At 35.4% G+C, this 9,430-nt stretch overlaps 1 long non-coding RNA gene across 7 annotated transcripts; it reads right to left on the bottom strand.

Annotated features, from left to right (window-relative positions):
* LOC107643583 lies at nucleotides 251-4,014 on the bottom strand. 7 transcript variants are annotated; one of them, XR_002362904.1, is made up of 7 exons: nucleotides 3,851-4,014; nucleotides 2,090-3,719; nucleotides 1,545-1,643; nucleotides 1,361-1,440; nucleotides 634-1,177; nucleotides 430-546; nucleotides 251-287 (listed from the first exon to the last, which is right to left on the bottom strand). It is a non-coding gene; the product is annotated as an uncharacterized LOC107643583 (long non-coding RNA). The 7 variants fall into 7 exon arrangements; XR_002362906.1 differs by having other exon boundaries at nucleotides 634-722; nucleotides 1,089-1,643; XR_002362903.1 differs by having other exon boundaries at nucleotides 1,361-1,643.

The raw sequence follows: 9,430 nt of genomic DNA, 5'->3' as shown, positions 1-9,430 counted from the left end.
TTCAAGGTCGTGAATCTTAATTTCCAAAAGATTAGATAATTCTTGTAGAATTACAAAATCATGGGTACACACTCATTTGAATCTCAATTTCAAATTTGGCCCATTGAGTTGTAGAATGATAATAGATTAGATAATTGTTCCACAAACATTTTTTCCATAACCTTTCTTGCCAATTTCTCTCTTTCTTGATTCAGCTTCAGTCTCTCTATGTATGACCCTGCATTCCTCACTGTTGCACCCATTTGTTTTAGCCTTTTCTCTTATTGCACACTCAATGCTGTGTTTGACTGCAAATTAATTTTCCAACATAAATTAATTCACACTTTATTGTATATAATTTCAATCATACAATACTAACAGTGATCCATCCCATAGTGATTCTACTGTATATAATTTCAATCCATACAAAATGTAAGATGTTTATAATACCTGGCTGCCAATTGCTTCAAGGTTTAAGGATTTCATATGAGATGGGAGCTCCTTCACAATACTGATATCATCCTTCAACATATTCATAAAATGCTCCTCTTGGTATATGTCACCAAACTGGTTGTATATTTACCAAATTCATCAAATACTATCACTCAAAAATTACCACAAGGATATAAACAATTGCTTATTAAGTGATTTTACCTGGGTTCGTTCCAAACGTTGCTGTAAAGAAACTTAAGAATAACAAGAGTTGCATTGAGGAGGGATGCCACAACAACACCATCGCAAATCTGTAATCACTGAACTAGTTTGGTCACTTACATTATTTGAGATGCCAAAGGAATATCACAAACAAAATCCTAGCTTGTAAGATAAGAACTAATGTATTAAAAAATGTGAAAGAAAACAAAGTTTATTAGAAAACCTGGCATCAATACTATAGGCATTAGAAGATAATTGAGAGGAAAAAATATTAAAGCTAACCTATGATTATCTAAAAAATTACTCAGAGACATCAATTCTGACTGTTTAGCAAGGGAACGGAAGCTTGCAGTTGTATGACAAACTATAGCATGTCTAGCTATAATCAAAGGTTGCTCACCATATTTACCCCACAAAAACTCTTTCTCATTATTCTATAATCAAAGGTTACTCACCATCACCTCCACAGGTCGAGAAAACTGAAACCTAATACTGAAAAATGGGATTAGAAATATGTTTTCATGTACACATCATGTAAGCAAACCTGCATAAGAATAAAGAATAACTAAATTTATAGTCCATATCACAAGCTTCTACTAATATCCATTTCCTGAACTAACCTTAATCATATCATAAGTAAACAGCCACATGATCAATTTAAGTTTAAATCAAAAAGCAAATTTAAATTAGAACGAAAGCAAATCATGTAAAATGAATATTTCGATACTGTTTCATGGACTCTGCAATTTCAGATACAGCATGAAGACAAGCAGAAATCATGGTTTGATCGCATAATGGGTGAGATACCTATTTCATGAATAAGAACAATTAGATAAAGGAATTTTTTTAGTTGAAAGAATCAAGAATTCAACATTCAATGGTAGTATATCAAAACTAGAAGCACCTCATACCCAATGCCTAAGAAGCCTGGAACCAAATATAGTAAGGGTGCAATTTAAAATTTGTAGCAAGGACCCATTCTCAGATCCATCACTATTATTTTTTAAAATCTGAAATCACATAGAAATATCCATTAGCAACAACGATACACAATAGAGTCCAAAATGGTATGATGAAAATTAAAGCACACACAATAACAGTTTTAGCTTGCACAATAGCACAAGCAGAAAATAAAGTTCATAAAAAGTCTCTAAATGAATATTACGAGATCCTCCATGTAAAAGAAAAGAGCTATAAATACGGATGTCACTGAATAACAAGAAGCCAGGATATTTTCTTGCATGCTTTTATATGAATCTATGATAATTAAAAATTGAATCAAAGAAAATATGGACAGTTCAAATCGTGGTTAGATCAAATTAGATTAATAGAGCCAAGTTCTCAATGCACCACCACACATAAACATAGTTTGTTATCACAGTTCAAAACAAACAGAAAAAGAAAAAAGAAATCATCCAGCATGCCAATAAAAATTATGCTCCACATATATAATTACCTCCAGTTGTTGAAGCGCATTGGCTGAAAAGGTCATTTCCATATTTTTTGAAAATGGCCTTAAAGAAATGACTAGTTTTGGCACATTGTTCACTCAGCAATTCCTAATGATTTTATGTATGCATAGTTTTTGGGGCTATATCTAGCTTTCTAGTTTAAATAAAGATAGGATTATTTTTTATGCTTTATCATTGTTTTATGGAGTACAAAAACACTAATTACCATTCATAATAATCAAGTCTAAAACATGTGAAGACAATAATCATCAACATAAATATATAATATATATACCACAATAATAAAAGATCTAAAATTTATCCCACAATAATAAATAGATTCTCTCATAAGATAAAGACAACTCACCAAATATATAGTAAATATGCCATACCCATGAACTATCAAAGACTGGCCCTTATTAAAAAATTAATTATCAGGAGTTGAATGAAACTTGAATTCATCAAAATAGCAACTGAGTCGAACAAAAAGGCTTTCTAGAAACATGACAATTTTTTATTCTTAATGCATACATCAGCAGCAGTAGTAATGGTCAAAAAGAGTAATTTCCAAAAAAAAAAAGATAAAAACCTATAAGAGTGTCATTTTAGTCTTGTTATGTGGATAAGCATTCCACTTTAGTTACTACAACTTTTCCAAGAATCTTGAGCAAGTTGAATTCTCAAAGAAACCAAATTTCAGGCAATGTAAAACAGAAGATGTCCTAAATAGTTGTGACCGTCATTCATGATCACAAATAATTGTAAAACAGAAACAACACTAAAAAAATGGTGATCAAGAAAACATAGATTATTTACAGAACAAATCCACATCCTAGACTTATGTGAGATCTTGCAAAGAACACTTCTTAAGCAGACAACCAAGGAAAACTTGAAAAATTTGAGAAGTTTTCATTTCTTGTCTCCTTAACAAGTGAACTATGCCAATTCCTTACTATTAAAATAGAACACAACAACAAAGACTAAATATTCAACAAGAAATTGCTCCAAATTATGATAGTGCCAATCACAGTGTCAGCTATTGAATTTGAAGATGTTCATCTTCATCACCAAGAATACTATGCAGGGAAATGAAACTTGTTCACCGGAGATGGCAATTTAGGCACCCTCCTCCAGCTACATCTCCCAGAATCAGTGTCAATATTAATTATAGATGAATGACTAGAAGAGGGACAACAGCTATGTCTTACATGTATAAATCTTGTCTAAATCAGATAATTTAACAAAAATTAAGCCTCTGTTTTATAAGATAATTTAACAAACCCAAACTTGTCTAAATCAGAAACGGATACAGATGCAAATTTAAACAAGTCAGAACACTAAATACTTGAATCAACATAACAAAACCAGTTCAGATAAGAAGTGGTCTTTAATCAACATAACCAATTCAGAACACTAGACATTGGAACTAGATCTGAGATCGGAGAGAGAGAGAGAGAGAGAGAGAGAGAGAGAGAGAGGGGGTAAGGTTACGAAAACAACCTTGCCGGCTTTGCAAGCAGTGTCGATGGCATATGTGAGGAAGGAAGATCCAAGATCCAAGATCTGAGATCGTCGACTGGTTGAACACAAGACTCGATCGGCGTCAATCACTCCCTCACCAACGTCAATCGAATGCTTCAACACAAGACCCAATCACGGAACTGTAGAGAAACAAAAACCCCCAAAAATCAGCAACCAAAACAATTTTGAAACCATAACCCGAGCAAAAACAAAGAAATCAATAACTAGCGGAGAGGGAGAGGTACCTAGAGAACTTGAGAGGGAGCTGCAGAGAAACAAATCAGTAACTGGTGGAGAGGGAGAGGTACCTAGAGAAATCGTAACCAGCGGAGAGAGGAGAAGCCCGAGAGGGAAGAACGGCATTGTCGGAGCACGGAGGAGACGAAGGAGAGAGAAGGGAGATCGAGTGTGTCGTAATGTGTTTCGTTTAATGAGCTAGGGTTGCAGTTCTTTGGTTTTATATACATGTGAAAACGGCGGTTCAAAACCGCCATAATCACCAGAACCGCCACCAAACACAAAGTTAATTATGGCAGCAACCAAAAATGCCATAATAACCAGGTATTACGGCGGTTCTTTAAAACCGCCGTAATGTCAATGCTATTTTAAACTCTTTTTTTGTAGTGAAACACCTCCATATGCTCCTAACTCTTATCCACCATACCAACAACCATATGAGCCATACACACCACACATAGAACTACAAGAATTCAAACCTCAATACCTCAAAGAACCACCTCCTCCATACTCTTACCAAGATGAACCACCTCCAATGTATGAGAACTTTCAACCACAACATGAATTCTCCTTTCCACCATAACCTTCCATTGAAGAGTGTCCATGTTCATCAATCCAAGAGTAATATGATCTTACTTATGTTAGTCCAGTGGAACAAAAGCCAAGGGATCGTCTCAAGGAAGCAATGGATCGGCTTCAAGCAATCATCCGTCAAAAGGAGCAAGAGGAAGCCCAAAAGACGTACGAAGATATCGAGGCTAACTTTGCCAAAATTAAAGCCAACTTGGACTCATGGGATTCATACCATAAATAAAGCATCACCATAGATGAATGTGAAAAATCAACCGAAGAGAGGAGCATGAAGCAGATTTTAGAATCTCAACATGAGAACAAGGAAATGGAGTGTGTTGTTCAACAAGTGGAAATGATGGAAATTGTTGATGAAGAAGAAGTGGTTGAAGACCTAGGTGAAGTTAAATAAAAGGTGGATTCCAAGCTTGAGAACACTTCCACACCAAGTAATGTTGTTGATGATTTTGTAGAAGTTGTTGAACATTCTTCCATTGAGCATGAATTCGATATTGAGGAGGATAATGTGTAACCTCCTAGGCATATTGTGGAAGATGGAAGATTAGAAGAGGTTGAGCAAGCAACAAGTCATACCGTTGAAGATAATTCCACACCAACCAATGTGCTAATTGGGATTGTTGAACCTTCCTCATTGTGTTGTGAAATTGATGTTGAGGAGTCTAGAGCACAACCTCCAACACATGACATGAGCAATGAGAAATGTGTAGAAAGAGTTGGTGAACAAGGAATTGAAATTAAGAAAGCTTGCCAAGAGGTGGATGTCATCTAAGAAGAGCACAAGAAAGTGGAAACTACAAGGCCGTTGGACGCCTCTCTCGCTAAGCCACCATCCATTCTTTCATTCAAGTGGGTAAATCTCTCACCCCTAAGCTTTACATTCCCGCTTGAATATGGTTTGCTTGAAACGGATGGGCAACTTAAAGTTCTTTGTGGATCGAAGAGTAAGAGAGAATTGTGTAGTGGTTGCAAAATGATGTTAGGCTCATTAAGGTTGAACCCTCAAGGCATAGGTATCATGGTTGGAGGAATGCTAAATTGTATGGATCTAGGAGGAGAATTTGGTGCCTAAATGAGAATTCGGCTAGCTTCTCACCCAATTGGAACTATGATGATCAACTTGAAGGTGGATGTGAAAACAAAGTGTGGGATCCCGGATCACAAAAAGAGGATCAATTTTGGGAGCTCATGGTTTGTGAAAAAATCCATCAAAGATTGATGTAAATGATATGGAATGATGGAGCCTATTGGAGATTCAAGTATTGGTGGATGTTTAAAGATGAATTCAAGCACAAGCCTCCTTGATTAGAGCTCTCCATAAGTCCAACTTGAGGACAATAAATAAAAGTGTTAGGTGGGAGACACCCCACCATGGTAAACTCTTTCTATTCTCTTGTATATATAATCAATGGGTGAATTGAGTTGCCATTGTTAGGTAGTTTTTGTCTTTGCATATTCTTGTTTTAGTGTTTTGGTTGTTAGTTTGTTTGATTATGCCTTAAGTTGTAGGTTAATTGTTTGAATTGTATTTTTATTTGAATTTCTTAGTATAGTATTTGAATTTTTTTTAAAAAAGAGTTAGAGATTTTGTTAATTTTGCATTTTGATTGGTTTTAAGTATATATATAGTGGATGCGGGTGCCCTGTTTCTGTTTTTATGTGTTAAAAAAAAGGGGGCCTCTCACACGTATGCGTGCCTGACGCGTACGCGTCACTCGGTGTTTTTCGTAGCCCACGCGTGTGCGTGAGCAACGCGTACGTGTCGCAATGCTGATGCTACACTCTGGTACAAAAACCAGAGAGTTGTGATGGAGTTGTGCGGCTTTCGTGCAAGGAACACAAATAGACCCCACGTGTATGTGTCCCTTCTCTTTTCTGCGTCCCACGCGTACGCGTGAATGACGCGTACGCGTCACTTCCCCTTTCTGCTTTTCGCATGCGCGCGTGTTCCACGCCTGCGCGTCCTAAGCTCCCCTGTTCCTTATCTCTTCTCTCCTTCTTTCTTTCTTCTTCTCTCTTCCCTTTTCCCATTTCTCTTCTTCCCTTTCTATCTCCTCTTCTCACCTTTTTCATCATTTCTTACTTACTTTTCTCTATTTCTTCTTCTCCCTCTTTTTAAATTTTCGCTTCTTATTTTTCTCATCTTTTATTTTCTTTTGTTTATTACATTTGTATACTTTCATTCATTGTATTTTAATTTTGTTTTTGTATCTTGTTCTTCTTTTCTTTTGTAAGTTTTTTATTTTAACATTGGTGTTGAATTTTTCTACTCAACTGTTGAGAATTTCTTGGATCATTTTGGTGCTTCTTGACTTGTTTAGTATTGTTGGGTGATGAAATTTTTAGGTCAATGCTTAATCTTTTATGACTCTTTAATTCTTTGTCCATTGATATAAACTTGCATTATCTTTCATAACCCACTTTTTCTTACTTATTATTTGCAAATTTTTCCCCACATGCAAGATTCGTGCTTTACTCCCTTCTAACTCATTATTGTCTATTTTTGTGCATAAGTATCATTGAGTTAGGATGGGACCGAAACCTCCAATGCTTGTCACTAATCTTGTTTGTGTCAATTCTTGTTTGAACTTGATGCTAATGTGCTCTTTATGACATTTACTTATGTTTTGACTTTACTCTTGTATCAAGTGTTAGTTGATATGCCATTCGCTTATATTGCTTTCTCACTTATATGTTTTAGCTACCATGTAGTTGAGAACCTCACTTTTATTTGGCATTAGCCCCGCTTATATTCTATTTGCTTTGAGATCTTTGCTTGTGGGCTTATTCTTCTTCCTTTTTCTCTCCTTTTAGGCTGGCCATCAAGAAGGGAAAGGAAAAGCTTCTAAATAAGGCAACAAGCAAGTCCCTCCGCACAATCTTTTGAAGGAGCTCATCGGTTGTAGCATCCCATCCACCTTTTTCTTCTTTGTATCCATCGAGGACGATGCAATCTTTAAGTGTGGGGAGGTGGAGGACCGACTTCCATGGGTACCTACTTCCTTTTTCAACACCAATTCTTAATCGTCTTTGTTAGTTAGTCATTGCATTGCATGATAGATTGCATGATAGTTAGAATTTGTACATATTCTACCCATTTTTATGTTAGAACTACTTGGTTGAAGTGATGATTTCTTTTCCAAGAAAACTGTTTTAGGGCACCCTACCATTTTGAATAATTTTTTTTTGTGATGAACTTGCTTGAAGGAATTAATTTTGGAACATGATTTTTGAACTAAAAACACATAAGCATGTGAGTTTTGAGCCTAGTTGTGTGGTTACATCATATAACCACTATTTTCCATTCTTCTGTGTATTATTCTCTTTGTATAATTGTAATCTTTGATTTGTTTGATTCTTTATGTCCATTATTTTGTGTATGAACGCATTTATATGATTGAGGCCTTCATTTCAAAAAGCTCACTTATCTAAATAGCCTACATTTTATCTTCCATTGTTAGCCAATTTCGAGCCTATATTAATACCCTTTTGTTCTTAATTTTAGCACATCACTATCCCTAAGTGAAAAACAATAAATATCCCTTGTTTGGATCTTTGATTAGCTTAGGCTAGTGAGAGTGTGTATCATTTAAATAAGGGAAATTTAGGGACATTGGTTGGGATAAAAGTGTGTTTTTGTATTTTATTGAAGATATTGGGAATTGGGTACATACTCATGCATTAAATATGTAAAATCATATGCATTGATACGTTTGTATATACTTTAGTGAAAAAATGATAAAGAAAAATAAAATTAAAAAGAAAAAATTTATAGAAGAAAAAGAAAAAGAGAAAAAGAAAAGCAATAAAAAGGGGACAAAAATGCCCTAAAGCAAAGTAATAATAACAATGCATATGGAATGTGAATTAAAGAGAATGCATGAGTATGTAAAAAAAAAGTGGGAATCATGGGTAGCTAGGTGGTGTATTAGAATTGTATAGGTTGTTATATGTGTTTGGTGAGAGTTTAAGTTAATCAAAGATTCAAATTCTAGTCTACTTGACCAAATACAATCCTACCTTTACCCTAGCGCCATTACAACCTATGAATAAGTCCTCATGATAAATGTATGCATGCATTGAATAATTGTTGATTGTTAGATGAAAAACAAATCTTAGAAAGCATGATTAGAGGAGAATTGAGTGAATCAACCCTATACACTTGAGCGACTAGAGTGGATACACTTCCGGTGAGGGTTCGATGCTCAATTCCTTGTTCTCGGCTTTCATGAGCTTTCTTCTTGCAAGTCTATTTGAAATTCATTTTGATATTTGATTTGGTGAAATTCATGAATCATCATACTACGTTAGCCCTACATGTTTATATGTGTTCTTGGAGATTGATTTACTTTTAACCAAGTAGGTAGAAGCATCTTACATTTAGTTGCATTCATATAGATAGGTGCATATAGTTTATTTGCATTGAATAAATCTTCATACCCCATTTCTTGTCTTTCTAGGTTTAGCATGAGGACATGCTTAGTTTAAGTGTGGGAAATTTTGATAAACCCCAATTTTGTTGTTTATCTTGTGTTGAATTTAGGGGATTTTATCAACTTATCTCACATTTATTTAATGAAATAGCATGATTTTGTGAATTTCTCCTAATTTGTCCTTAAGAGTGAAAACATGCTTTTTAGACTTTAAAATTGCTAAATTTAATTCACTTTAATTTCATTCGATGCCTTGATATGTTTATTAAGTGATCTCAGGTTTAGAAGGCAAGGATTGAATTGAAGAAATGAAGAAAAAGCATGCAAAAATGGAGAATTCATGAAGAAATGAGATTTTGGTAATCTGCCCAACGACGCGTGTACGTGGCCGACGTGTGCGCGTGGGAAGGAAATCGTCAAGGTGACACGTACACGTGATCGACGTGTGCACGTGATAAGGAAAGTTTCCAGTGATGCGTACGCGTGACCCATGCGTACGCGTGACAAGCGGCACGTGACCTCATTAAAGGCAATACGCTGGAGGCAATTTCTAAGCTGAAGGAGGCC

The sequence above is a fragment of the Arachis ipaensis genome, chromosome B05 (assembly GCF_000816755.2).
Source record: "Arachis ipaensis cultivar K30076 chromosome B05, Araip1.1, whole genome shotgun sequence".
Taxonomy (NCBI): Eukaryota; Viridiplantae; Streptophyta; class Magnoliopsida; order Fabales; family Fabaceae; genus Arachis; species Arachis ipaensis.
The sequence above is the reverse complement of the archived record's forward strand: the minus strand, read 5'-3'. Positions and strand labels throughout refer to the sequence as shown.